This window comes from Pleurodeles waltl, chromosome 8 (genome assembly GCF_031143425.1).
Source record: "Pleurodeles waltl isolate 20211129_DDA chromosome 8, aPleWal1.hap1.20221129, whole genome shotgun sequence".
NCBI lineage: Eukaryota > Metazoa > Chordata > Amphibia > Caudata > Salamandridae > Pleurodeles > Pleurodeles waltl.
The window spans coordinates 1,439,725,800-1,439,752,579 of NC_090447.1; positions in this window are offsets into that span (position 1 = coordinate 1,439,725,800).

Here is a 26,780-nt window from a genome sequence, read left to right on the forward strand (position 1 = left end):
TCCCTGTTATCAGTTAAGGAATGCATTTTGTCTGCCAAAAACCCTGGCTCACACGAAAACTCAAAGCAGCTCGGAGCTGTCTTAACCCCCTCATTACTGGAATGGGACAAGAAAGATTCTTCAAAAACAGCCTTTTTATAACTTTCAGTCGGGCTAATTTGCTCACGTAAATTCCTATTTTCATGTTCCAACTTCCTACATTTCTCCTGCATTTCTCTGTAAGCAGATAAAGGTATCCAGACCTTTCTGTCATCATTACTTCCAAAACACACTTTTTCTACATATATACAACGGAAATTATTTCTCAAAACATTATCAGGCCTTTTAGCTACACATGCATTTTCTTCTGTAATTCCCCAAACAGAAAACAATTCACAGTTTTTCTTAGCACCATCAGGCAGTTCATCAACACATGTATTCTCAGACATGGTCTGCCGTGCTACTGTGATTCTCCAAACAGAACAATTTCTGTAATTCTCCAAACAACAAAAAACAATTACACTTTTAAAGTGTGCACTTAGAAATCTACCAACTCGTCAACACCCTCTTAATCACCTCTTAATGACCGACCCCACTCCTAGTACCAATTGTAGTGCTTTCCTCTTATCTAGTTTCTAAAGCACTAACATAACACAACAGAAATGCACTTCTGAGGTCAAAGAAGACTTTTATTGTTGTTAATTCTTCCCCAACCACAATATTTATGAATGACGAATTAGTAGCTTTCAAGTCCGCGTTAATCAAACAAAATATATCAGTTTGCAATATACACAGCAGGTTATATTTATAAGATATTGAATGCAAAGCAAAACAAATACTTCACCGTGTGGGAACTATCTACAGCTTCATCTTTCTAAGGTCTGCAAGCTGATGACCCCTGTCAGCCGCAAGAAAGAGAGATTCATCTACCCACACGGGATTGCTGCCAGCTGGCGCCAAGCTCCAGCACGAGGTCCGGCAGATTCGAATCTGACTCTCTGCAGCCTGTTACATTCGTTACAAAGGTGTGCCCCCTCCTCTCAGACCTGGGAAACTGAGCAAGCCTTTTGGAGACTGGCCAGGTCTCCAAGACTACTCCTGTTCCCAAGCTCAAGCAGAGAGAACAACACCCATGTACTCTCTCTTATCATGTCTAGTCTACTGTGAGAAAAACATCTTGGTTCTCTGGTGCAAAAACACAGCTTGGAAAAATACAGCTTGGATTCTCAACTGCAATGTCTAACTCCACGTTAAAGGCAATGGGCAGCTAACCTAGATATCAAATGCAATGTCATGTTAAAGGCAATAGGCAGCTAACCTAAATATCAAATGCAATGTCTAGTGTCATGTCAAAGCCAATAGGCATCTAAGCTGAATACAAAATGCAATGTATAATATCATGTCAAAGCCCATAGGCAGCTGAGCTGAATATAAAATGCAATGTATAATATCATGTCAAAGCCAATAGGCAGCTGAGCTGAATACAAAATGCAATATATAATATCATGTCAAAGCCAACAGACAGCTGAGCTGAATACAAAATGTAATGTATAATATCATGTCAAAGCCAATAGACAGCTGAGCTGAATACAAAATGTAATGTATAATATCATGTCAAAGCCCATAGGCAGTTAAACTGAACAAAACATACCATGTGCTACTGGTGAACATTGAACAACTAATATGCGCAGTGGTGAAACACAAAGTCATTGGTCAAAACAAACTCCATCAAATGGCAGTACACCGTTTCTCACACACCGTTCTCGAATGCCTCTAACAACATACAAGAGCATGCAGAGTTCCGAGCGCAAGGCATTCGAGAACGGTGAACATTCTCTACTACAGACACTACATATCTTCTCTCTTTACAATAGAAACAATATGAGAATCTACTACAGACACTACATATCTTCTCTCTTTACAATAGAAACAATATGAGAATAAACAACATATATTCCTATAAACAAAACAGTTGATCATATCCCAATAAACAGTTTCTAAAAAACATTACTATGAATAATAGTCATTTAACTTCTTTGGTCTTACAATTCTCCTGTCAGATCTGCTCCACCTTGAAGAACGTTACTATGAATAATAGTCATCTAACTTCTTTGGTTTTACAATTCTCCTACCAGATCTACTCCACCTTCCACTCCTACAGTGGATTCCCTCCAATCTCCTAGAGTCTCTGGAACTGTTAGATGACCTCAGGTCATTTGATGGAAGATGACGATCACCAGTGCTCCCTGAATCAACACTATGTTGACATTGATGATCATGTTCTTCTCTCCCCTCATTCTTCCCTTCTAACCATTCTTTCCACATATAACTATTCGGAATACTAATCTCCATTCCCGAGTCAACTCTGGTACTCTTACACAGTGAAAAAGCGGATACATGCCACACTTTACCATCATTGAGTCGCGCTGAATTATTGTACACTGCAATTACTCTCATGGGGGAAGAAAATTTACTTTGGCCTTTGATAGTGTGTTTATTGCTCTTGACTCTCACAACATCACCAACACATAACTTAAACTCCTTACACTTGTGGATGTCATCATAATACTTTTTATATTTATACTGAGCTTTCTCAATATTTGTCTTCACCTCCTCCGGACACCATTCTACCCTTCTGGCAGCTTTGAGCCAACCAACATTATCTTTTGACATGGGAGTTCTACCCCTCATGAGTTCAAACAGACTTGCATTTGTACTGTTACAAACAGTAATCCTAAAAGCCCACAGGGTTTTCCATAATTCTGTTTTCCAAACCAAATTGTTGCAATTAGACCATTGAATCATTCCTTTAAGTACACGGTTAAACCTTTCTACAGAACCATTACCTGCAGGATGGTAAATTGAAGTGGTATGATGTTTTATTCCATTCCTTCCCACATAATCTTGGAAAGCAGAAGACGCGAATTGTGTCCCATTGTCCGACACAATACATTTTGGTAAACCCTCTCTTACAAAAATTTTATCCATAAATTTGATGATACTAATTACATCAGCTTTCCTTACAATTCCTACCTCTGGCCACTTAGAAAAGTGATCCACAAGTACTAATAGGAAGGTCTGCTCATCCCCTTCACCAATAGGTCCCATGACATCAATACCTACTATTTCCCATGACATGTTGGGAGAAGGAATGGGATGTAAAGGCGGTCTTAACATCACATGTGTTTTATCAGCATTATCACAAACGTGGCAATCTCTCACCATTATTTCTACCTCTTTATCTATCCCCGGCCTCCAGTACCAATGTTTCACTTTATTCTTAGTTTTACCGATGCCTAGATGGCCTTCATGGCAAATCTCAAGAATTTTCCCCCTTAAGGTGATGGGAGGTATTACCTTTCCATTCCTAAGAAATAGACCTTCTTCCATGGTTAATTCGTCCCTTACTTCCCAAAAAGGTAACACATTTTTATTAACCATTTTCTTTAACGGCCACCCTTTAGTAATCATGACACTCAATTCTTTCATCACCTCATCCAAGTTCTGCTCTGTATTCCATTCATCTCGCGTGATTCCCTTGCATATACCTTCCTCCACAATAGCCACCCACATGTCTTCTTTACCATCTTCATCAGTATTCTGAAACTCATCAGTATCTTTGGATGGCAAGGGCATGCGGCTTAAGAAGTCTGCAACTGTATTCTTTACTCCAGGTAAGTATTGAACCACATAGTTGTAGTCAAACAAGCGTACAGACATTCTCGCAAGCCTAGGAGAAGCCTTATACAATCCCTTTGTGGTTAAAACCTTCACAAGTGGTTTGTGGTCACATCTTAAGATGACTGTAGTACCCCACACATACTGTCTAAAGTGTTCCAGTGCCCATACACATGCAAGTGCCTCACGCTCAATAACTGAATACTTCTCTTCAGTAGGAGTTAATGAACGTGAGGCAAAGGCAATTGTATATTCATACCCTTCCTTATTAATTTGGGTAAGAACTGCTCCTATTCCCTTGCAACTAGCATCAGTTGTAATAACACATTTAAGACTTGAATCAAAGCCTTGCAATGGTGGAGCTTTGCAGATATCATTTTTCAACATGTCAAAAGCATTTTGACACGCATCTGTCCACAAAAACTTGTTTCTTGCTTTAAGCAATTGCCTTAAATCATATGTTTTCGTAGAAAAGTTATTGACAAATTTGGAGTAGAATTCTACTAAACCTAGAAAAGCACGGACCTCATCCTTATTGTGAGGATTAGGTGCCTTGCTTATTGCAGACAATAACTCCTCCTTTGGTTTAATTCCCTGAGCAGATACAACATGCCCCAAGTAATTGACATGGTCACAAGCAAATTTGCATTTACTAAATTCTGCCGTCAAGCCCTTTTCATCCAACGTATTCAATACTTTTAATAAAGTCTGATCATGATCATCCCTTGACCTCCCCATCACCAGAATATCATCTTGGAAGACCATCGTATTATCTATTCCTGCAAGGATTGAGCTCATTAACCTTTGGAATATGGCTGCTGCTGACGCCAAACCAAATGGTACTCTCCGAAATCTGTAACACCCAAAGGGTGTAACGAAAGCAGTCAAGTCCCTATTACTGGGATGTAACCGTACCTGATGATAGGCTGCTTTTAAATCAATTTCACTAATATGTGGTAAGGGGAACCCCTCCCAGGGACAAGCAAAACACTATAACTAGCCTGATGGATAATCAAACCGATAACATTATCAATCTGAGCAACCGTGTTCTCAGTGAACTTGAAACTAGGGCACTGAACAAGGGCCTAAATTTTGTTCCCACGCCTAAAATTGATTTATTTAAAACCCGAACTGAACTAGCAGGTCTGTTCCGTAAAATCAGCTTAAAGACTTTCTTTTTGGGCAAACATTTCGAGGCTCCTGAACGAAACACAGGACTACGCCCCAAGTCCACTTTCTGTCCAACCACTGGACAGATGCCCCCCGAGGTCCTGGCCTTTGAGAAATCAGTATCCCTAAAGGTAAACGCACTTACCGGGACCACTAACAAAACATACCATAACATGAGTATGGATGAGCTCTCAGCTCTGAAAGGTCTAACATCTGACCCTACGATAATCATCAAACCAGCAGACAAAGGTGGAGCAACGGTAATTTCTCCACAAAAAATGTATAGAGATGAGTGCGAACGTCTATTGGGTAACACCCATCATTACAAACGCTTATCTCGAGACCCCACACCTGACATTCAAGATGAGATTTCTTTTCTCGTGATGAAAGGCATGGAGAATGACTGGATTACTCAACATGAAGCAGACTTCCTGGTACAGGCTAACCCTAGGATTCCCTATTTTTATGTTCTGCCTAAGGTGCATAAAGGGCAAATCCCCCCTCCAGGTAGACCTATAGTATCCGGTATTGGCTCGGTTTTAGAACCCCTCTCTCAATTCGTGGATTTCTTCCTTCAGCCACTGGTTAAAAGAATTCCAACTTACCTTAAAGATACTACGGATGTGTTAGTTTTACTAGACTCTGTGTCTTTTGACAAAACTAGAGAATTGTTGATCACCCTGGATGTGGAATCCCTTTACACCAACATTCCCCAGGAGGCCACTTTGCAGGTCATCAGCGATCTCTTGGAAGCCAATAGAGGAGAGTCATGCACGCCCCCTGACTTCATACTGGACCTGGCACATGTGGCTCTCACGAGGAACTATTTCAAGTTCGAGGATAACTTTTTCTTGCAAATACAAGGAACATCCATGGGCAGCACTTTCGCACCTAGCCTGGCATGCCTTTATGTCGATCACTTTGAGAGACAGGTGGTCAATCATGATGACAACCCGTTCCTCCAGCAGATTAAACTCTGGAAACGATATATAGATGATATCCTACTGGTCTGGACAGGAACTAGAGAGGAGGCTATGACTTTTGCAAATTGGTTGAATGCAGCCAATCCTTTCCTGAACTTCACCATGACCATAGGTGACAACCGACTAGCATTTCTTGATTTACTCATCTATGAAAACAATGGGGCACTGGCCACAGAGGTTTATTATAAACCCACAGACCGGAACAACCTGCTTCAATTTCAGAGCTTCCACCCAAGGTCCCTGAAGGAGAACCTCCCTGTAGGTCAATTTCTACGTCTTCGACGGAATTGCTCCACCCTCACAGACTACCGTAAACACGCTGATAAACTGGCTAATAAGCTACAAACCAAAGACTATCCTACATATCTGGTGAAGAGAGCATACAAAAGAGCGCGCAATAATAACAGGGACCAACTATTGCAACCACGCGCTAGGACATCTGACACTGAACAAATAGTGTGTGTAACCACTTTTAACCCGTTCTCCAACAAGATTCAGAAAATCATTAAAGAGGAGTGGAAAATCCTCACATCTGGGGGTTTACCTTTTCAGCAGCCACTACATGCCTTTAGGAGAGCCGCAAACATACGGGACATGGTTGTCCACACAAGACCCAAAGAAAAAATCAATTCCCTCACCACACAGACCACACTATGGGGTCTTCCACCACCAACAGGACACTACCCATGTGGCAACTGTAGTGTCTGTCGTTTTACTCAAAAATCGACAACTATAGACCTAGACCTCAAGACCCCATGGGTACAAAAATCCCTAACCAACTGTAACAGCAAGAATGTGATCTACTTGATCAGATGTCCCTGTAACCTCAAATACGTGGGAATGACCTCGAGAAAGGTCGCCACGAGAATCTGTGAACATAGGAGTACGATCCGTTGTAAACGAGAAGCAACGAAATTGACTAACCACTTCCTTTTGAAAAAACATTCTGCAGATGACTTAAACTGGACGGTCATAGAGCAATTACCTCCGTCGACCTGTAATATGACACAGAGATTGCTCCAGACCGAACAACGTTGGGTCTGGAGATTACACACGGACACCGACAGTCTTAATGACGAGATCCCCTGGTTCACACTCAATAAATGAGTCCTTTTACAAATCTATGAGTCCTCCAATCCTTCCTCCTCTTCCCGTGCCTTCCTTGCTTTCCCCCACGCCCCTCTTTCCTTGACCCCTAGCTCTTGCTCTTCCCCCACCTGGTTTTACTTCCTTCCCCTTCCCCTTTTCTGTTTCCAATCCTTCGACTCCCCTGTTCCCCTGCTCTTCTCTCTCACCCCGTTTGTCTAACCCTCTACCTCGTCTCCTCTTCCCGCACTCTCTTTACCTTTGCTCTTTCCTTTCTTCTTCTTTACCATTATCTCCTTCCTCGTCCCCTGATACCACCACCCTACCCTTATTCCGCTCTCTAGATCTCTCTCTTTCGTCTTTCTCCTCGTTCTCTCTTTATTAATTATACTATAATAATTTCTCTATCCTCTTTTCCTTCCCGCTGTTTCCTTCTTCTCCCCTCTTCCCCATACCTCGTCCCACCCCTCCTTTGTTCCACTCTCTCTACCTCCCCACCCCCCCTTGTTTTTTCACCCCCCACGTTCCTTTTACTTGCTCTCTCCAACCTTCTCTCTCTCTTATGATTTTCCTCTTTCTTTTCCCCTTCCTCCTTTCCTTTCTCTCTTTTTTCTCCCCCCCATCACTCTCTTTTGCCCTCCCCCATGCCCCCCTGTTCCCTTCCCGGTTGTCACCCCCTTCCTCCCCTCTCCTTCCCCCTCCCTCTTCTGTCCCCCGCTTTTGCATTGTTTCCCCCCCCCCTCTCTGTTCCTGGCTCCTTCTCTCCTTCATTTCTTCCTTTCCTTCCTTCCTCGCACCGGGCCACGGGACCGCTGGGAACTACATTTCCCAGCGGCCCTGCACGGAGCGCGAGGCTTCCGGTTGTGATGCTCGGGCCGGAGACTTCCGGCCCAGGCCCCACCCGAGCACTCACACGCATCCATGCCGGCGCCCCGGCTCAGCTGGGGCGACCGTAATGACGACGACTACATCGAGGCTAGAAACGCACCAAAAAGGCCTGCGGCGGTGATTCACTGCACCTAATCTCTAATTACCGCGCTAATAGGGTGCGCCTGGAACATCAAGCAGCCTTAAAAACACAGTTTTCCTTCAGCCACTTGTTCCAAGCGGTCCAAGGAGAGGACGGTATAGGCGCACGGCGAGCGCCCCCTTTGATGTAGTGAGTGACTGAATGGATCACAGGCAGCACAGATAAGACTTCTCTTCTTCCTCTTCCCCCCCTTCCCTCTATTAATTTTACTTTCTATCTGTTTTTCGACTACTAATTGTAGCCATCCCTTGTTACTACTTTACTCATTATGCAGTATCTTTTTATTTAGTAATGACAGTGGGTTCCTAGTGGGAACCACGCCGCTAGTCCTGTTCTCCCATGTATTTGTACTGGTTACACCTGTTCCCTTCCCTTCCTCACTTTGTCTTTGTGTCCATCTCTTTCTGTGTCTCTCCTTAGTGTTTGACTATAAGGGGACACTCCCCCTCCTGGATACCAGAGGCTAGCAGCCTCTATGAAAGGGTAAGAGTTGTAATTCCCTGCAGTGGTAGGACTGTCCACATGTATAGTTAGATGTACCCACTTGGTCACTCTACGCATGAATATTGCCTATTATGAACACATGTGTTATGTGCATGAATGCATCCCCTTGACACGTGTGTAGTTGGTTGGTTTTTGCAGTGTCGTGTGCCACTATTGTTCTAATTGTTTGTTTATCCCCCATAGGCCGCCTCAAGGTAATTCCTTGGGTAAGGTAGACCTTTTACTTCACACTCTTTGACCCTCACAGAGAGTAAATTTCCTCCAACGTGAGACGTAGGGATCCTATGCCCTGAGGAATGCCCCGAGACCTCTATTGGCTCACTTCTGAGGGCAGAAACATGTTGGCTATTAGTTAGGTGACCCTGTGAGTCCTTATCCTCACAGAGGTGTCCCAACCCCTGTTTTAACTACACCAATCAGACACCACCATTAAATTTGTCACTCCTCACAGGTGTCTGCTTAGGTGTTTTTAATTTTTTCACTAGATTAGCTGGATCCCGATCTTTCCAGAAACAAGTTTATTTACGCACTCCCTCCTGTTCCTTTAACAGTGAGGTTGAGTCCGCCCAGGTGGCACTGTCCTACCTGGGTGGGTCTAGGTGGTCAAATGATGAAGCATGACACTATATAGTGTGTGAGACCACCTAGTCCGTAAAAGGAACTCCCCCCGGTGTCTCTCCCCGCGCATGCACTCTGCAGTTACTTACTGACATTTCACTGACATTACCCTTCCAAATAGGAACACGTACAACCTAGGGCTACGCTGGTACCCGCGACGCCCTCTTTAGAGAACCCCGTACTTTCTTGTGTACTTTGAAGGGGAATTGATCAACTAGTATGTTCTTGTTAAGATCTCTCAGGTCAATGCATAATCGTAAACTCCCATTGGCTTTCTTCACCACAACTAATGGGGCCACCCACTCTGATGATTCAATGGGTTCTATAATTTTCTCTTCTTGCAGTTTCTCCAATTGCAGTTTAACATCTTCCTTTAAGGGAATGGGAATGTTCCTTACTTTATGCACCTGTGGCACAGCATCCTTTTTTAAATGAATAAGGTGCATAAAGCCTTTCATTTTTCCAATCTTCCCAGTAAATACTTTGGAGAATCTCTGCAGTACTAGTTGACCAATTCCTAACCCTTTTTCTATGGACAATACTGGTTCAGGATTGTTGGGGTCCAATATTATGCCCAATTTCCTCTGATCAATCCATCCCAAAACGGAAGGACCAGTGACTGCAATATACAATTTTCCGGTCATTACTCTGTCCTTATACTGGAATTTCAATTCCTTGAAACCTAACAATTCGATAATTTCACCAGTAAATGTCTTGATTGTTATGTCTGGTGAGCATACCTCTTCACCCACAATATGTTTGAGACTCCTTTCCCACACATTTTGATTAATAATAGTATACGGAGACCCCAAATCTACTACAATGTGCATAGTCATTCCTCCCAACACAATCTCACAACTTGTTTTTTTCATTCTATTTCTCTCCTCTTGCTTCGTGCATAGAATAGTGTCTTTGTCAGAAGAATTTACACACAAAATACACATGCTCAAATCGTCATCCTCTGAAGAGTTTGTGTCTTCTAGATCCAAGATTTTGCTACATCCACTCTTCCTCTGACACACTTTTTGGAAATGACCTACAATTCCCCATTTTAAACATTTCTGTTTCTTTGCCGGACACAATTTTTCATTCGCCAAGTGGTCATAACTGCCACATCTGTAACACTTCTTTTTATCATCTGACTTATAATTTTTTGGTTCAATTCCTGTTCTCCCTGTGCCTCTCTTTTTAAATTCTTTACTGTGTTTTTTTTCTTTCACTCTTGCAATTATGGTCTCCTCCCTTTTATTTTCATTTAAAACCTCCTTTGCACACCTTCCCGTCAATTCTGCCCTTTTTACAATGTCAATGACTTCTTGAAAAGAGCTTTCTCCTTTGGCCCACAGATTGTCTTGAATGTTCGAGTTTGACGATTGCATAACAATCTGGTCACGAATGAGCTCGTCATGTAAATCACCAAATCTGCAATTAATTGCTAAATTCTTTAAGGCAGACACGTAATCCTCTACTGGTTCCTCCTTCCCTTGTTTCCGATGAAAAAACTTATAGCGATCCACAGCTATGCAAGCTCTAGGTCTGTAATAGTTATCTAAGTCTTCAAGCGCATTCTTATACAGGTCGCCATCACCCGCTTGCCTAGGTTTCTTATTAATATGTTTGAAAAATTTCAGACCACCTGGTCCTAAACAATGTAAAAGGATCCTATACTTTATTTCAGCAGAAAGTTCCTCTTCTTCCTCAATGGCAGAGATATAATTTCTGAAATATTCACTCCATTCCTCCCATTTTTAATATTGGTGAACCAGAAACAGGAATAAATGATTGAGGAGGTGATAAGTTCCAAGGGTTGTTCGCCGCCATGTGTTTGCACTGTCTCCCTACTATTGTCCACTTATGTAGAGGTAACTTCTATAATTGTTAGAAATAGGTTATAGATGGATTAAATGATGTATTTAAACCACTAATAAACCAATTCCTAAATAAAAATTGCTGCTAGGATTATCACCTTTAGGAAAGGTCCAAATGACAGCTAGATTAGACCGAAATTAAAATGGTTGCCTCTTTGTTAGCAGGAACTGTCCCAATTTAAAATGGCTGCCGCTTTGAGATGACGTGTGAGCACGTCCCGACCAATCTAAAATGGCCGCAGAGACGGAATGACGTGTAAGTTAGAGGCAGTACCGGTAGCAGTGCACACCCACCAAGTGCTGCCACTGCGCCACTCCCAGACGATCTGCGGCTGCAGTGTGAATGCTGCGCAGCCCCTGACTCACCGGAATGGCGGCTCACAAATATGCGGCACCGGAATGGCAACTCACAAATATGTGGCACACCCGTCGCGCTAATGACACAAAGGTGGATGGGTTGATTCACCGCTCGTCGCCAATTGTAGGAATCCGCCGACACCAAGTGAGTGTTAGTAAATTGCTTTATTCTATTCCAGATACATTGTAGAAGGGAGACGTGCAGTTGCACCGTCCGCTTCAGTAACCGTCTCTCACACACCGTTCTCGAATGCCTCTAACAACATACAAGCGCATGCAGAATTCCGAGCGCAAGGCATTAGAGAACGGTGAACATTCTCTACTACAGACTCTACATATCTTCTCTCTTTACAATAGAAACAATATGAGAATCTACTACAGACACTACAATATGCCTTAATAATTGCTTAGAAGGTATAATGATGCAAAGTGTCATGTGTGCCTTCACATGTACTGATACATTTTATTAATCAATTGCAATTCTGTGTTCATATCTGCTTGAAGCCCATCAATAACTTTGCATTTACACTTACACTCATTTTAAATGAGTTTCCCCTGTCGGTGATGTACACTGCACATTTTAATTTTGCATTCTAGTAAGAATAGCTTTATTTTGAAGTTGGCACAGCAAAGCAAGGATTTCAGAAAGTAGACTGAGCTGTTGCTGGTGATAAGTCCATCTACTCTTCAAGGTTTTCCCGTATTGTTCCCACAAGAAGAGCCAATCCATCACTGTTTTGATAATGATTTACATCTGTTTATTTGGGTTTGAGAAGGGCCAATGAATTCTGCGCAATTACCATCGTCACCTTTTTTGGCAAAAAGTACAGGGCTATGGTCATTTGTGTGAGTTCATTTCCAAACACATGAAATATATGATATAAAGTATTTTTGTGTCCAAAACAAAGATACCCATCAGGTAACCATAATATGAGGTTGTCCAGGAAACATGTAAAAAGCATATTGAAAAGGGTGTCTCAAATGAATGTCCCCATACATCCTGTCAAAACCACGTGCCTGGGTCTAGACAGTCGGAAGTCCTTTTGTTAACGAGACCTCCCATTGTCAGCAGTCCATAGCCTGTGGCATTGTCGAACTTGACCATCCATCTACATATGGTCATAAGGAAAACTGCCCTGTGACCTCCAATGCAACAAAGGCAAAAAGTGTAATGAAGGCTGAAATGTTGCACCCGCCCAGAATAGAAGCCACCCCTGTGGTCAACATCCCAAAAGACACCTGTTTGGTTGGCACACCACAGTCATGACTGTGCATTGCATGACTGCAATGCATGAAGACTGTTCTCCTCACATCCTGGCATTTATGCTATTGCATACCTCACCCCATCCATTAAAGAGATCAATGCTTCCTGGCTTTGTTGGCTTCACATCGGCACAGTAAAAAAAACACTGTACAGGCTACCATTGTGTCGTCGTAAGAATGTTGGCTCATTGGAAGTAGAAACAAGTGTGCAGGCTACTGTTGTGTCGTCATAGCAACGTTGGCTTATTGGAGGAAATGCTAGTTAAACAGTTTCACAGATAAGCCTCATAGCCATGATTCTGAGTGAGCTGGCAAAGAATCAGAATTTTTTTTCCCAGTAAATTTCGTCAGGTTCCACTTGCTGAAATGAATCCGGGGGAAATCGCCAGGTCTGAACTCTGGATCTTGTGCAATAGATGTTTGCAGGATCTGAATCGTTTTGGACACGTAGATGTCCTAGAGATTTCAATAGAAATAAAATGAAAACGCATTTAAATCAATGACCTGTATGAATGGATTGTAGGCATAACTCAATGCTGCATATTAAACGTGCATTTTCATTTCTAATCCCGGCATGACCTGTGCCTGGTTAACTTGCTAATGCTCGCAAATTCCAACTGCTATAGTTCACCTGAAATGTTTCTTTCCTATATCTTCCCATGATGCAAACGTCCTATCCTAAACAAAGAAAATTATACTCGTTTTTTTTAACCAACTGACCTGCATTACAATTCCTAATTTGTTTAATTAGTGTTAACATTTGTTGCTTATACATAGACTTATAATGTTAAGTTGTGTGTGAAAGGAAATGATCAGATGAGGTATGCATGAAATTGACACAAGTGTTTCCATTTTTCAGAAAGGGAAGCGCATAGGAAAATATCCCAAAATGTTGATACTGATGTTGAATAAAATAAAATGTATCGTGCATCTAGAACAGTGGTTCCCAACCTGTGGTCCAGGGACCCCTGGGGGTCCGCAAAGCCTCCTCAGGGGGTCCGCGACTGCTTAGAAAATTAAATAATATTAACAGATTAGTTCCCCAGCTTTCAGTAATGACTCATTGGGGGGGTCCCTGGATTCCAGCAATGATTCAGAGGGGGTCCCCGGATTCCAGAAATGATAAAGTGGGGGTCCACAGAAGTCAAAAGGTTGGGAACCACTGATCTAGAATGTTCCTTGTTAGAATCTACCATCTCAACAGAAACTATTCCTGTCTCACTATGGCCCTCATTACAACCCTGGCGGTCAAAGACCGCCAGGGCTGTTTTGGGGTTTGTACCGCCAACAGGCTGGCGGTACAAACTCAGGCATTATGACCACGGCGGAAGCGCCGCGGTCGCACCGCCTGGGCCGACAGTTTCCAGCCACATTGGACCCGACGGTTTCCCGCCACATTGGTCCCAGCGGATTTAATCCTCCAGGGCAGCGCTGCTTGCAGCGCAGTGCAGCCCAGGGGATTATGAGTCCCCCTCCCGCCAGCCTTATCATGGCGGTATGAACCACCATGAAAAGGCTGGCGGGAGGGGGAGTCGCTGGGCCCCTGGGGGCCCCTGCACAGCCCATGCCACTGGCATGGGCAGTGCAGGGGCACCCTGCCATGGCCCATGGTGCTTTTCACTGTCTGCGCAGCAGACAGTGAAAAGCGCGACGGGTGCAACTGCACCCGTCGCACCACCGCAACACCGGCGGCTCCATTTGGAGCCGGCTCCCGTGTTGCGGCCGAGATCCCCACGGGGCCGGCGGGGACGGAAACCAGGTTTCCGCCCGCCGGCCCAGCGGGGATCTCCAAATAGACCCCGCGGGAGTGTGGCTGCATTGGCGGCTGCCGGCGGTTGAAATGAGGGCCTATGTCTCTTAACTCTGATTGGTTGCAAAGATGTTTTATCTGCAATATTGTTCAAACTTTTGTATCATTTATTTTGTATCAAAATTGTCCCAGAGAAACTACAGGTACACACTCCTTAGCAGACACTCTATGGCATGCGCGCTCTATGGAGCTTGTTGCAGAGACACTCTCTCTGATTACCTTAACTGGAATATTTTCTCCATCATGGCCACTGTGTAGCCTCAGAGGCTAGATAGAATGTCAAATGTTGCTTTTTCGCTATTTTACATTTTATTTCATGATACTCTTTGACTCAGATAATTCTTTATCGCTGAGTTTTTATTGCTGCCTTATGAGAAAGCTCTTTATGGGTTACTCAATTTAATGCATTTTCCGTTATTAGAAAAAAATTAGATTAGGGTTTAGTTCTATGGGACATGCTTTATGCTATGTTCTTTAAATTGTATAGACTAAATAAAGACTAAAAGGATTTGTGAACTAATGATTAATAAAAATCTTAAACTTTGATTATAACTCCCATCATTCATTTAAAAATAGAAAGATTGACTGCATTTATCAATGTTTGAGAACCGCAGTTATTTACATTCTCACTTGTCGCAGAAGTCCACACCTGTATGGCCCAAGAGTTGCAGAGATTTAAAATAGGAGATGAAATTTAAAAGTTTGCCACTCTCCCAGATGTTTCTGCAGAAGTAGTATAATAACTGCATATTGTACCTGGTTTGTTTGCTTTATTTTTCCAGAAGTCATACAGACACATGCTTGCTGAAGGCTATACCAAGGCCTGCGCTTCACTGACACCATCACGGACTTCGTTGTACCAATCTCTCTGGATGCTAGCTGTTACATTCTACTCTGAGACCTGAATTTCCAGACCCGATCTTCCACCTAGAAGACCACACTGACCCCAGCCCAAGAACACTCATTGAAGACCTTGGAAGCCTGGGCCTCACCCAAGAAGTAAAGGAACCTACCTACATCATGGGCACCTCCTGGACCCTATTCTTACCAACTTATCCAACATCCAAGATGATGAGCCCAAAAGTCTCCTTGAGAGGCCACGCCCTTATCAAGTTCATAATTCCCGTCCTGGTCCGATGCACAAGCTTAACAGAAAGGACGAACATGCTAAATCTGTAATGCCATCATTGACCAGGAATGGAAAATCTCTCTCAACACCCACCAACCCAAACACAGCAACATCCTCCCCAAAGCACATAAAGAATTTCAACAATTGGATCATCTCCTGGGCCAACTCCCTGGTCCTCCTCAAACACAGCAGCACAATAAGATCCAGACCCAGTGCCACTTGGTATACGAAGGAAATCATGCTGGTGGAATGCCACTGCAGACAACTGGCGCTCAAATGGAGAATAAGCCAGGCCAATGCAGACAGCAGCGCGTCCAAATCCACCCTAAGACACTACCACCAAATGATCCTGATCATCAAACATGCCACTATGATAGACTGCATCAATACCAGCACCAACAGAAGCACAGAAATCTTTGCCTTGGTGAAAGGTTTTACCTTGCCTTCGGCGGCCTGCAACACGATCACCCCTTCGCAGGATCTCTGCAACAATCCCTTTTAATTCTTCAGCAACAAAATTACCGCCATTTAGAGCAACTTCAGCCTGCAACTTAACCCGATAGAACTCACTAAAAGCCTCCCAACCTTATTCAAAGAATCAATTCTAACCACTTGCCCATCTTCACCCCAGAAGAAAAAGCTGCTGCCATGAAGTCCATCCACTCAGGAGCCCTATTGCACCACTGCCTGCAGCACACCTACTCCAGGGAACTTTGACTCATGAGCGCCATGCTTGCACCCATCCTAAATGTCTCTTCTGCGACCTTCCCAGATGTTTGTAAACACACAGCTGTCCTCTAATTGTTGAAGAAACCTTCTGCAGACCCTTCAACGCTTGCCAACATTGGACCAATCTCCCTTCTACCATTCTGGATCAAGGTCTTGGAGAAGATCATTAAGAGACACCTCAACGAATACCTCAATGACCCTCAACTTCTTGACACCACTTACTCTGGTTTCAGACCCAACCACAGCATAGATATTTCCCTCATTGCTGCCAGGGATGACATCTTCATATCTCTGGATAGAGGAGTCACAACGTTCCTCATCCTCCTAGACCTCTCTGTAGCATCTTACAGTCTCACACCATCCTCATCTAAAGCACAACATCGGAATCCAAAAACAAGCATTCTGGTGGATCTGCTTCTTCCTGACTGGAAGGACCCTGTCAATTAGCCTGGCACTATACTGCTCAGACACCCACAACCTCATATGCTTAGTTCCACAAGGATCCTCCCTGAGCCCAAACCTTTTCAACGCATACACAATCCCTCAATGCAGCATCATCTGGTCTCACATCAATGTCCTCGCCTACACCAATGACCCACAACTCATTGTTTCCCTCAAGGACAAAACACCCAGTACCCGGATTCAGAACCTTCGTGACTGAAATCTCCCACTCGAGAAAGACCAACTGTCTGAAGCTAAACACTGATAAGAACAACATTTTGATCCTCAGGCAGAGCACATCACAGTCAGACTCCACTTGGTGGACAACAGAGTTAGGACTGACACCCACCTCCATCACCCACATCAAGATACTCTTGATCATCAATGACTGCAAACTCTGCATGACCACCCAAGTCAATGCCATCATCGTTTCATGCTTCAATACCCTGAAGATGCAGGGAAAGATTTTCAAATGGTTCCCAATCAGCACCCAGGAAAACCATCAAGCATGCCCCGGTCACAAGCAAGCTGGATTATGGGAACACCATGTATGCCGATATCAACAAAAAACTTACTAGAAAGCTGAAGACCATTCAGAACTCAGCATTCAGAATCCTCCAATTGTACAGTCATGTCATACCACTCCTGAAAGAGCTGCACAAACAAGCACAATTCAAACTCCTCACCCACATGTTTAAGGCACTACAGAACACTGTCCCAGCATACTTCAACATCGCATCAGCTTCCACAACCCTTACAGACACCTCTGCAGGTCCTGACTCCTACAAATCACATGTGTAGGGAGATCCAGAAATGGTGGTTGAGCCTTCTCCGGCATCACTCCTAATGTATAGAATGACCATCATAAGAGCCTCCATAAGATACATAAGAGCTTCCTCCTCACTTCTTGAATTCTGCAAGAAGCTAAAGACCTGACTTTTTGACTAGTCCCACTAGGCCCTAGGTGTGCCTAGACAAACCTGCTTAACATCAGGATACTCCTCCAGGTGATAGGCACTTCACAAATTTGCATAATATAACATACAATGCTATATAGATTTTTTTAAGCACATGTACATAGTGGTTTCTTGGGGCTGAGAAGAATGCAGTAAAACAGAGCATTCACCTGTTCATTTATATATTGAAAAAACATATTTTTCTATGACTTGCTTTGATATGCAGCAAAGGTGGGCATGATTTCTATACTTTTGCAGGCAACACATACACAAATTCAGCCTTCCTTTTCCAGTGTTCTCACTTAATAAACTATCAGCAGATTATGATTTTCTGATCCTAGCAACCAAGAAAGAGTGCATTGCCAGAACTTTGAGATCAGAAAACTCAGTGTATTGCCATCAAGGACCTTCTGAACTTAAACCGTTGCTCAAAATAGCACTTTTCTATGTTTGGCTTGCCAGTGCAACTGTATACAAAACCTATTTTTACTAATTCTTTAAAATATACATAGAGTAGTCTCTGGCTGCTCCCAGAGGAATAATTCTCTTTTACCTCATTCTATTGGCTGCTTTGTGTATCACTTGACTTCTATGAATTACTTGCACTGTTCCAGTGCATGAAGAACTTTTTTATATTGTCAAATCAAAGACTAATTGCAGGACGCGCGTTGTGTGGAGCTGCCGGGGCGGGACCAGAGGCCCCTTTAAATCTATTCGCGCGCCCGCTTGCCTCGTGGGACGCGCATTGTGTGGAGCTGCCGGGGCGGGACCAGAGGCCCCTTTAAATCTATTCGCACGCCAGCTTGCCTCGCGGGACGCGCGTTGTGTGGAACTGCCGGGGTGGGACCAGAGGCCCCTTTAAATCTATTTGCGCGCCCGGGCAAAGCCCGGGCCAAGGGCAGGCCCGTCCTGTGCCTGGAAGAGGCTGGGCTGGGCCATACCTCTTATATTTCGTTTTCTGCATTGGGGATTGGAGATTTGTGAGGCCTGAGGAGCACAGGCTTATTCCACCCTCCAGGTCCCCTGTTGCACTCTCTGAAAGCGGATTTGTTCGAGCGCGCCTCGGAGCCCTAGTTAAGGGCGGGCCCGACTGTGACCGACTGCACCATCTGAGGCCGGGCTGGGCTCCACCTCTGGGGCCCAAGGTACGGTTTGGGGTTATTTGACATCGCTGAGCTTTCCTTCTTTCAATTTGCCCCCCATTGGTGGGAGACTCTTGTGCAGAATGGGAAAACGCAAGGTGAGAACTAGTCCTGATTTGGGCCCTACTAAATCTAAAATTTCTAAACTTAATAGAGTCACGCAGCCCCATACCAATTGCGTGTCTAGAGAGATTAACAATTTAATAGAAGTGGAACTCATTCTCAATAAAAAAGAGAGGAATGCTCAATTATTCATGCCGATATTTTATCCGCCAAACGATTATGTGGTCGACCCAGCAGGCGGGATACCATTAAACTTATCCTTTCAAGTCCCCTTCTGGTCAAGGGCCTATTGCAAATGGAAGCGTGCAAGCACACAAGGAAGGAATTTGATATATTTTTTCAGTGACAGCAGCTCTCCTTCTGGAAGCATGAGTTTGTCCACTTGATCAAGTATGTCTATGCAGGTACCAATTGATGCAACCGGCCATGTTGCTTCCACTGGCCCAACATCTAGCTTAGCTGTTGTGACTGATATGGGTCCTGTTTGTAAACGCATTGGTGCATGTGATTCTGAGACTCAGGGGGTCACTTCAGATATTGATTGACTAAGTTTCTCCAATCTCTGTCACCCTAGCATTAGTCCTGATTCACAGTTTTTATCACATGCAAGAATCTTGTCAAGTTCAGGTGTTTATACTTTACGGGATTCTCATTCTGTCCTTAATGTGAATTCTAACCCTGTACTGTATGTTGAACACAATAACACTCATTCTTCAGTCGATCCAATTAGTGAACCTATCTGTCGCACTGCACATTTAACAGGGATGATCTTGTCGTGGAATGTGTCTGGCATCAAAAGCAAACTAGTTGACTCTGAATGGGGGGCTTATGTTGAAACCTTTTGCATTTGCATGTTCCAGGAAACGTGGGCCATGGAAAGTGTGTATAGGCAAGGGTTTTGTTCTTATACTAAAAACGCTACGCAGTCTCCCATAGGTAGGGCAATAGGGGGTTTTTGCACCTGGGTCAAGACGACTGAGGTGGGTGAAGTCAAGGAGATTTTTGTAGATTCCCCTGATATTTTGGCAATAGCAATACTGCCAAACTCAGGTATTCCAGTTTTATGTATTAATATCTACAATAGACCAGGCCCTCCCAATCATCGGTCTGCTACTATAGATTTCCTGCACAATCTTATATTAGACTTTCGTCCCAAATATCGCATTATCATTGCAGGCGAACTTAATGGGCAAATTGAATTTGACTCGGCCTTTATTGAGGCAACACAGACTGAAGATGAAGTGTGGAACATTTCCCCTTTTCCAACGCAGCCTGTGCTGTTTGTAGTAGGGTCTCGCAGATAATAGATTTTATAGTAATACATGGTCTTCGCCTTGGTAATGGTCGGTTCCCAGCAGATACTCCGGCTAGACCAACTTTTTTTAGCGGATCATATAGCAGTACTTTGGATTATGTTATGTTCGATTTAAGGGTTTGGCATTCCATAATAGATGTATGTGAAGGTGGGCCCATGGCATACAAGTGACCATGCGCCTTTACAAATTGTCTATGACAGAACTCTCTTTTCAGGAGCTGCGTCTCTTTTTGTTTCCAATGCTCATGGAGACTTGAAGCTGTCTAGTAATAGGCGTGCTGTGAGATGGGATTCATTTCAGAAGTCTAACATGTTAAGGGATAAACTGTGTGCCTTAGTCTCCAGTCACCAGTGTTTTGACGATCATTTTGTATTATCTTCATTGGAATTCATGTCCTCTCACATGGACCTCTTTGTGGCCCTTAAGGAATTGTTTACCAAATCTGTCACGAATCAAAGTAATTCCTCTGCTTCATCTAATAGCAAGTGTCGTGTACTGGCGCCTACTCTGTTTCTCCTATTTATCAACGCATGTATTCCCTACCTTTTGGATTGTCCTAGTGATGCCCCTAGTATGGGAGGGCAGAAGTTCCCATGTCTTTTATTCGCTGACGATACCTTATTACTCTCCAGAACAGCCATGGGCTTTTCATGTTTGCTTGCAAGGTTCGTGGAGTTCTGCAAAGATCATGGCCTGGAAATTAATTCATCAAAAACTAAATACATGCTGTTTGGAGACAAAAAGCAGAAGATGAAGAGACCTGTTTACCTAGAAGGTGCGCCACTGGAAAGAGTGGGCACTTTTGATTATCTAGGTGTAAACTTAGAAGATTCACACCATTGGCAGGCCCATCTCCAGAAATCATTAATGTGCCTGAAGCAAAGGGTGGGTGGCATTGCGAGATTCGCAACCAGATCCCCCAGTTTTGCCCTGACTCCTGCTCTAGAAATATGCAAAGCACAAGCCGGGGGGGCTTTGTATGGTGCCGAGTTATGGGGCCATTGCAATCTGGAGAACTTGACTAGGGCAGAAAATCAGTTTTTAAAGATGTTGTTAAAAGTTCCATCAAGTACTCCATCCTTGCCCATTCGGATAGATTTAAATCTTTTTTCTATCAACCAGATCGCTGCCTTAAGGCCTTTATTGTTTTGGATTCGGCTATGGTCATCAGATGCTCTCATTCCATTTAGATGTGGGCTGCTCAATTTGGTGGGCTCTAACCCCAACACCAAGATTAAGTGCTGTTCCTATGTCGAACGGTCCTTATCCCACCTTGGCTTGGGGTCCTATAGGAAGGATCCCTCTTCTATTCCCAAAAACGCTGCTCAGACACTGAAGGACGCTTTTTGGCTTAAAGTTCAAACTACACAATTGGCTGAAGTTGCGCCCTTTTCTATGACTGATAGCTTTTTGCAATTCAAATGTCATTATGAGTTTGAGTCCTTTATGGATGCAGCACTCTCTCCATTTGCGCGTGCTCTTTACATTAGATTTAGAATAGGGTAGCTTCCTCTCTGTCCTTTAACTTATAAATGGCCTAATTCTATCAATAAGTCTAAATTATGCCCGATGGGTTGTAAGAATGAAGAGTCTGATCTTCATGTTCTTTTTCAATGTCGTGCATATGCCAAACAGAGGGCTTTTTGGATTATTCCCCTATGTAAAGAAATGGGTTTCAGGAATTGTTTATTTGCTGAAAGAGTACTTAAATCTGATTCATCCGTACAAATAGTTTACCCTGTGGCAAAATGTCTTGAATCAATATGGCGTTTTAGATTAACGATTTTAAAAAACAAGTCTTGGCAGTAGCTTTTAGAAGCAGGTATTAGAGTGCACTTTGATGTATTCAAGTGTAAGTTTATTAGTGTGATGCTATAGTTGGGACTGGATGTTCTTTAAGCTTTATATTTATGGAGAAAGATAACCTTTTTTCACTATTGTTTTAACTTGTTTTTAACATTTCTCTTTTAAGAATTTGTTATTTATTTTATTGGTATCCCTTTTATAAAAATGTTCTGGATTGTTATGTATTGCACTTTTATGGTATGTTTTTACCGAAATAAAGTAATGTGATGATGATGATTGCAAATTTTATACCAATTTTGTTGTAATCTGTATTCAGTTTTGAGATGCGACCTATCTACTAATAGCATTAAAAAATCCCCCACTGTAAGAGGTCTCGGAATGACCTGCTTATTGAATAATAATTAGGAAGGTTGCTATGTGTGCCCCTGTGTAATTGGCTACAAATAGAGGGATGGTGGTCTTCAATGGAGACGTGCAACAATGGTGTAACAAATCTTCAGGTCCCCCCCCAGCAAAGTACATGGAGGGCCCTACCTCCGGTCTTACTCAGGAGCTCTCACTTCTGGGTACTGTGCTGAGCGGTCCAGTGGAGCCTGGAGCCCCCATGCCCCCACTGCAGCAGCTGCAGGGGCCTTTGTTATGTCACTGGCCTGCAAATAATGTATCTCTGTGTTTGCATTCCTAAACTGGAAACTTTTTTTTTATTTTTCTAAACCAGCCCTTGTTTCTTAAAAGAACTGGGGTTGATTTAAAAACAGAAAATAAATAAAAAACACTAAAAGCAGTTTCTCACGTGGGAAAACATTGGGGCAAGCTGGCAGTAGTTCCCTGGACCATTGCCCACTCTCCTCAAGGCTGCTTACATCACTCCCAGTCCTCATTGTGAATCAGTTACTACCCGCATTGTGGTGTTGGTAACTGATTAATAGTTTGAGATCACAAACCACTGATGCATACTACAGCAAATCACAATGAGGAAGGAATGCCTCTTTCATGCCCTCTCCTAGTTGTGATTCGGAATGGGTCTGAGGCATTAATCTCTTTCTAAGTCTTCTGCCCAATGTAGCACTCTTACAAAGAGGAAACAACAGTGAGAAATAAAGATATTTCTTCTTGTTGCACCTCTGGTGGGAAGGCGTAAAATTCTGACACATTTCCAGGTCTACCAGTGTTGGTAAATCTGGGAATGCATCAGAATACATGGGTGGATGCGTGGGAAGACCAACACTCCACCCGTGTAATGCCCTCCCTCATGCAGTGTAACACAAGGCAGCAAATTGTGCTGCCTTGTGTCACACCAGATTTGCCATACCACGCAGGGTGGCCTTGCGTGGCTTGGTAAATGTGAATCTAGTTTTTGCGCTGCCTTGCATGGATACAACAAAAACGCAAAATATTGATAAATTTGGCCTTTAGTGTTTAGAATTATGGGATGGAGAATGGCTTTGGTTTACAAGACTGTCAGCGTTTGGGGGGGGGGGGGGGGTAGGTACAAAACAGTGTGGGAAGATGTTTTGTTTCATTAGGTTTTGTAATTTGAGTGGTAGGATCTGTGCACAAGAGCCCTGCAAGAAGGACAGGAATGGGACCGACTGTGGTTGCCTCAGGAGGTTGGAAGAAGCAGTGGAAGGTGCTGGGCATGCAGTAGCAGAGTTTGGGTGGTTGTAGGTGTGATAACTGTGGCAATAAAGAGCATTATGTTTCGTTTTCTCTTGCTTTTTAAGTCTTCTTGTTAACTGGAGTGCTTGCTGCTGGAAGAGAGCTATCAGATTAAGATAACAGGCTATGACCAGCAGGATTCACACAGATGTCTGTCTTCACTCTGTGCTTTTTGGCAGCCCTTTCTGACAGGGACTAGGGGCCCGATGTACAAAGCAATTTTGCAGTCGCCAAAGGTGAATTTTGCTGTTTGCAACCGCAAAATGGCCTGTACAAAGTACCATCCCTATTTTGCAGGTGGAATCCTGTAACTGACTCGCAAAATAGGGACTGCGACTTGCCGGCCCATGTATGATTGTTTTGTGAGCATGAATGCAGTTGCAAAACAATCATAGTTAACACTAGTTTCAAATTGGTGTTAACCCATTTGCAAATGGGACGGGGGTCCCACGGACCACTGCCAACTCTGAAAAAATGAAAAGAAAACATTTCATTTTTATTTTTAAAATGCACCCAATTTTCCTGTAAGGAAAACGGGCTGCATTTAAAAAAAGAACTGCTTTATTTAACAAGCAGTCACAGATGTGGTGGTCTTCTGACCTCAGCAGGCCACCAACCCTGTGAGTGTGGCCATTCCCAAATGGGTCTCAAATTGCGACCTGCCTCATGAATATTAAAGAGGAAGGTCCTTTGCGACCCATTTGGGAATCACTAACAGAGTCTCAGACACTGTTGTACATTACAGATTGCAACTCGCAAAAAAATGCAAATTTCGAGTGGCAATTTGTAATGGTCTTATATATGGCCCCCCATTACCGACTCATGAACTCTGAATTGCAACTCATATTTAGGAAGGGGTGTTCCCAGGGCATCCCTTCTTAACTGCGACTCGCAGGCCCACGTATGATTGTTTTGTGACCGTGAATGCGGTTGCAAAACAATCGCTGTTAACACCAATTTCAGAAATGTTTTTTTTAAAGCAGGCAGTGGTCCCACAGACCACTGCCTACTCTAAAAAAATGAAAAGAAAACTTTTCATTTAAATTTTTGATATGCATCCCATTTTCCTTTAAGGAAAATGGGCTGAACTTTTTTTTAAAACTGCTTTATTGAAAAAGCAGTCACAGACATTGTGGTCTGCTGGCTCCAGCAGGCCACCGTCCCTGTGAGTGCGGCCATTCCCAAATGAGTCACATATATTAATGAGGCAGGTCCTCTGCAACCCATTTGGGAATCGCTAACAATGCCTCAGACACTGTTGTACATTACAGATTGCGACTTGCAATAAAATGCAAAATTGCGAGTCGCATTCTGTAATGGTCGTACATTAGGCCCTGCAACCCGTGAACCGCAGACACGCAGATCTCTGAAGTGCCGTCTCTCACTTTGATTCGAACCATGTGCAGCAGGTACATTAATCGACTGCAGTATAGCCCCTATATATTAACCTGTGACATGCACAGCCTTTTTTGAGCTGTTTTATTTCAATCCCTTGCTCTTTTCAGTCTTCCTTGAATTTTTCAAGGGTCTGCTTCTTTTTATTGTTTTTCAGTTTTCGAATCGCTTTTTCATTTCTTTTTCCTGCTGGTTACTTTGTCTTTTTATTTTTTCTACTTTTCCAAATTCTGTGCCGTCGCTCTATCTCTGTCCCAGTTGTTATGAGTTACTATTGTTTGTTTTTAAATCTCCGTTGATCAGTCCTTTAGCATGCATCTAATTCAAAGGCGTGTAACCCAGTTTAGGTTAAGTATTAGTCAATGCTTACAAGCATTGATGCCTCCAAGGCGTGACTCAGGTTGAAGGTTGCCAAATATAGGGAAGAGGTTTTTTGTAGATTGTTTCTTCTTTGATACCAGTTTCCATCTATGATCTCGTGAAAACAGTAAAAAGCACATCAAAAATGGCAACATTTGCTTTTAAATGCACACGTGGTGTTTGGTTTTCTCTAGGGGTCGATGCACAGGCTAATTAAACTTATTTGGTGCTAAAATACCCTGGTCAGAATCTCTAGGCTGACTTCACACATCCATGTGGCAGACTATAGATCCGCAAGTAAATATTCACAATATTATTGATAAAGCGAAGACTCTTACTAAACTATTTTTTCGGCTATGGCTGACTCTGGTATGAGAAGTCGAAGCTAACCATTAAGGGTCTGCCCTTGGAGTTCTGCAAATCGGAGCGAGAGTCGCACACAAACAGAGTAACTAAGCAGGCCTTCCGTTGATAGGAGGTCGCTCTGTCCTCGAGGACAATGAGGCAGTGCCCGACGGGCTGGTCTAACCGGTCGATGGTGGGTTGCTTTTTTGGCTGTTTGGGTTTCTGTTGATTTTCCTGATATTAAAACAAACATTGCCTGCAGCAAGCACGAAGCCACGCATCCTTTCATACCCTGCAAAACACTTCTACAGCATGTTCAGAACTGCACCGATTTGCAAAACGTGGGCCACTTTTTTAGTTGTCTAATTCACTCATTGGGCCACTTTAATTCTGGTGCTGCGGCTTGTTTCTGTCCCAGGCCGAGCCCGGCAACGACTTAAACGCTGTTAAAGAAGGGACTTTATATAAGTTAGACTTCAAACGTCTGTCTTTGATAAATCACGACCTAATTTTAGAAACTCTATAATGTGCAGCTGGCCTTCACAAACTAAAATCTAAAGTCTTATTGCAAAATTCAGAATGGTGCACAACTAATGGTCGTCTTATTCCAGTTTGTCACCCTTTCAGGGTCATTTCTGGACTCCTGGAAGGAATCAATATTAAGCCGATTTTCAAAAGGGGAATGGAGGATCTCCAGATAAATGTATGTGTGTTATCTCTTTTAGATACTACTGCAATTTCATTCTAAAATTGTATTGAAAGAGCTGTCGAAAGAAGAATCGTACCTTGGGAGCAAACCACTCAACCACAGGTCGTTGCTTCACCTTATGAAGGATCACTCAGAGGTCCATTGAGGTACCACTGCATTAATGTTGCTGCTTCAAGGACTTCGGGGATGCCCTTGATAGGGTGGTTCTTTCATCTTTGACATTGCCAGAAGCATTGATGAAATTATCATGCTGATCCAAAATACAGATGTGTCAGAGAACTAAATTAAGAACCAGGATAAAGGTCCATGAAGGGAGAAAACTGTGTTAATGATCTAGCATTTCCATGCCAAATGAACCCTGATATTTATTGTTGAACGTGGCTC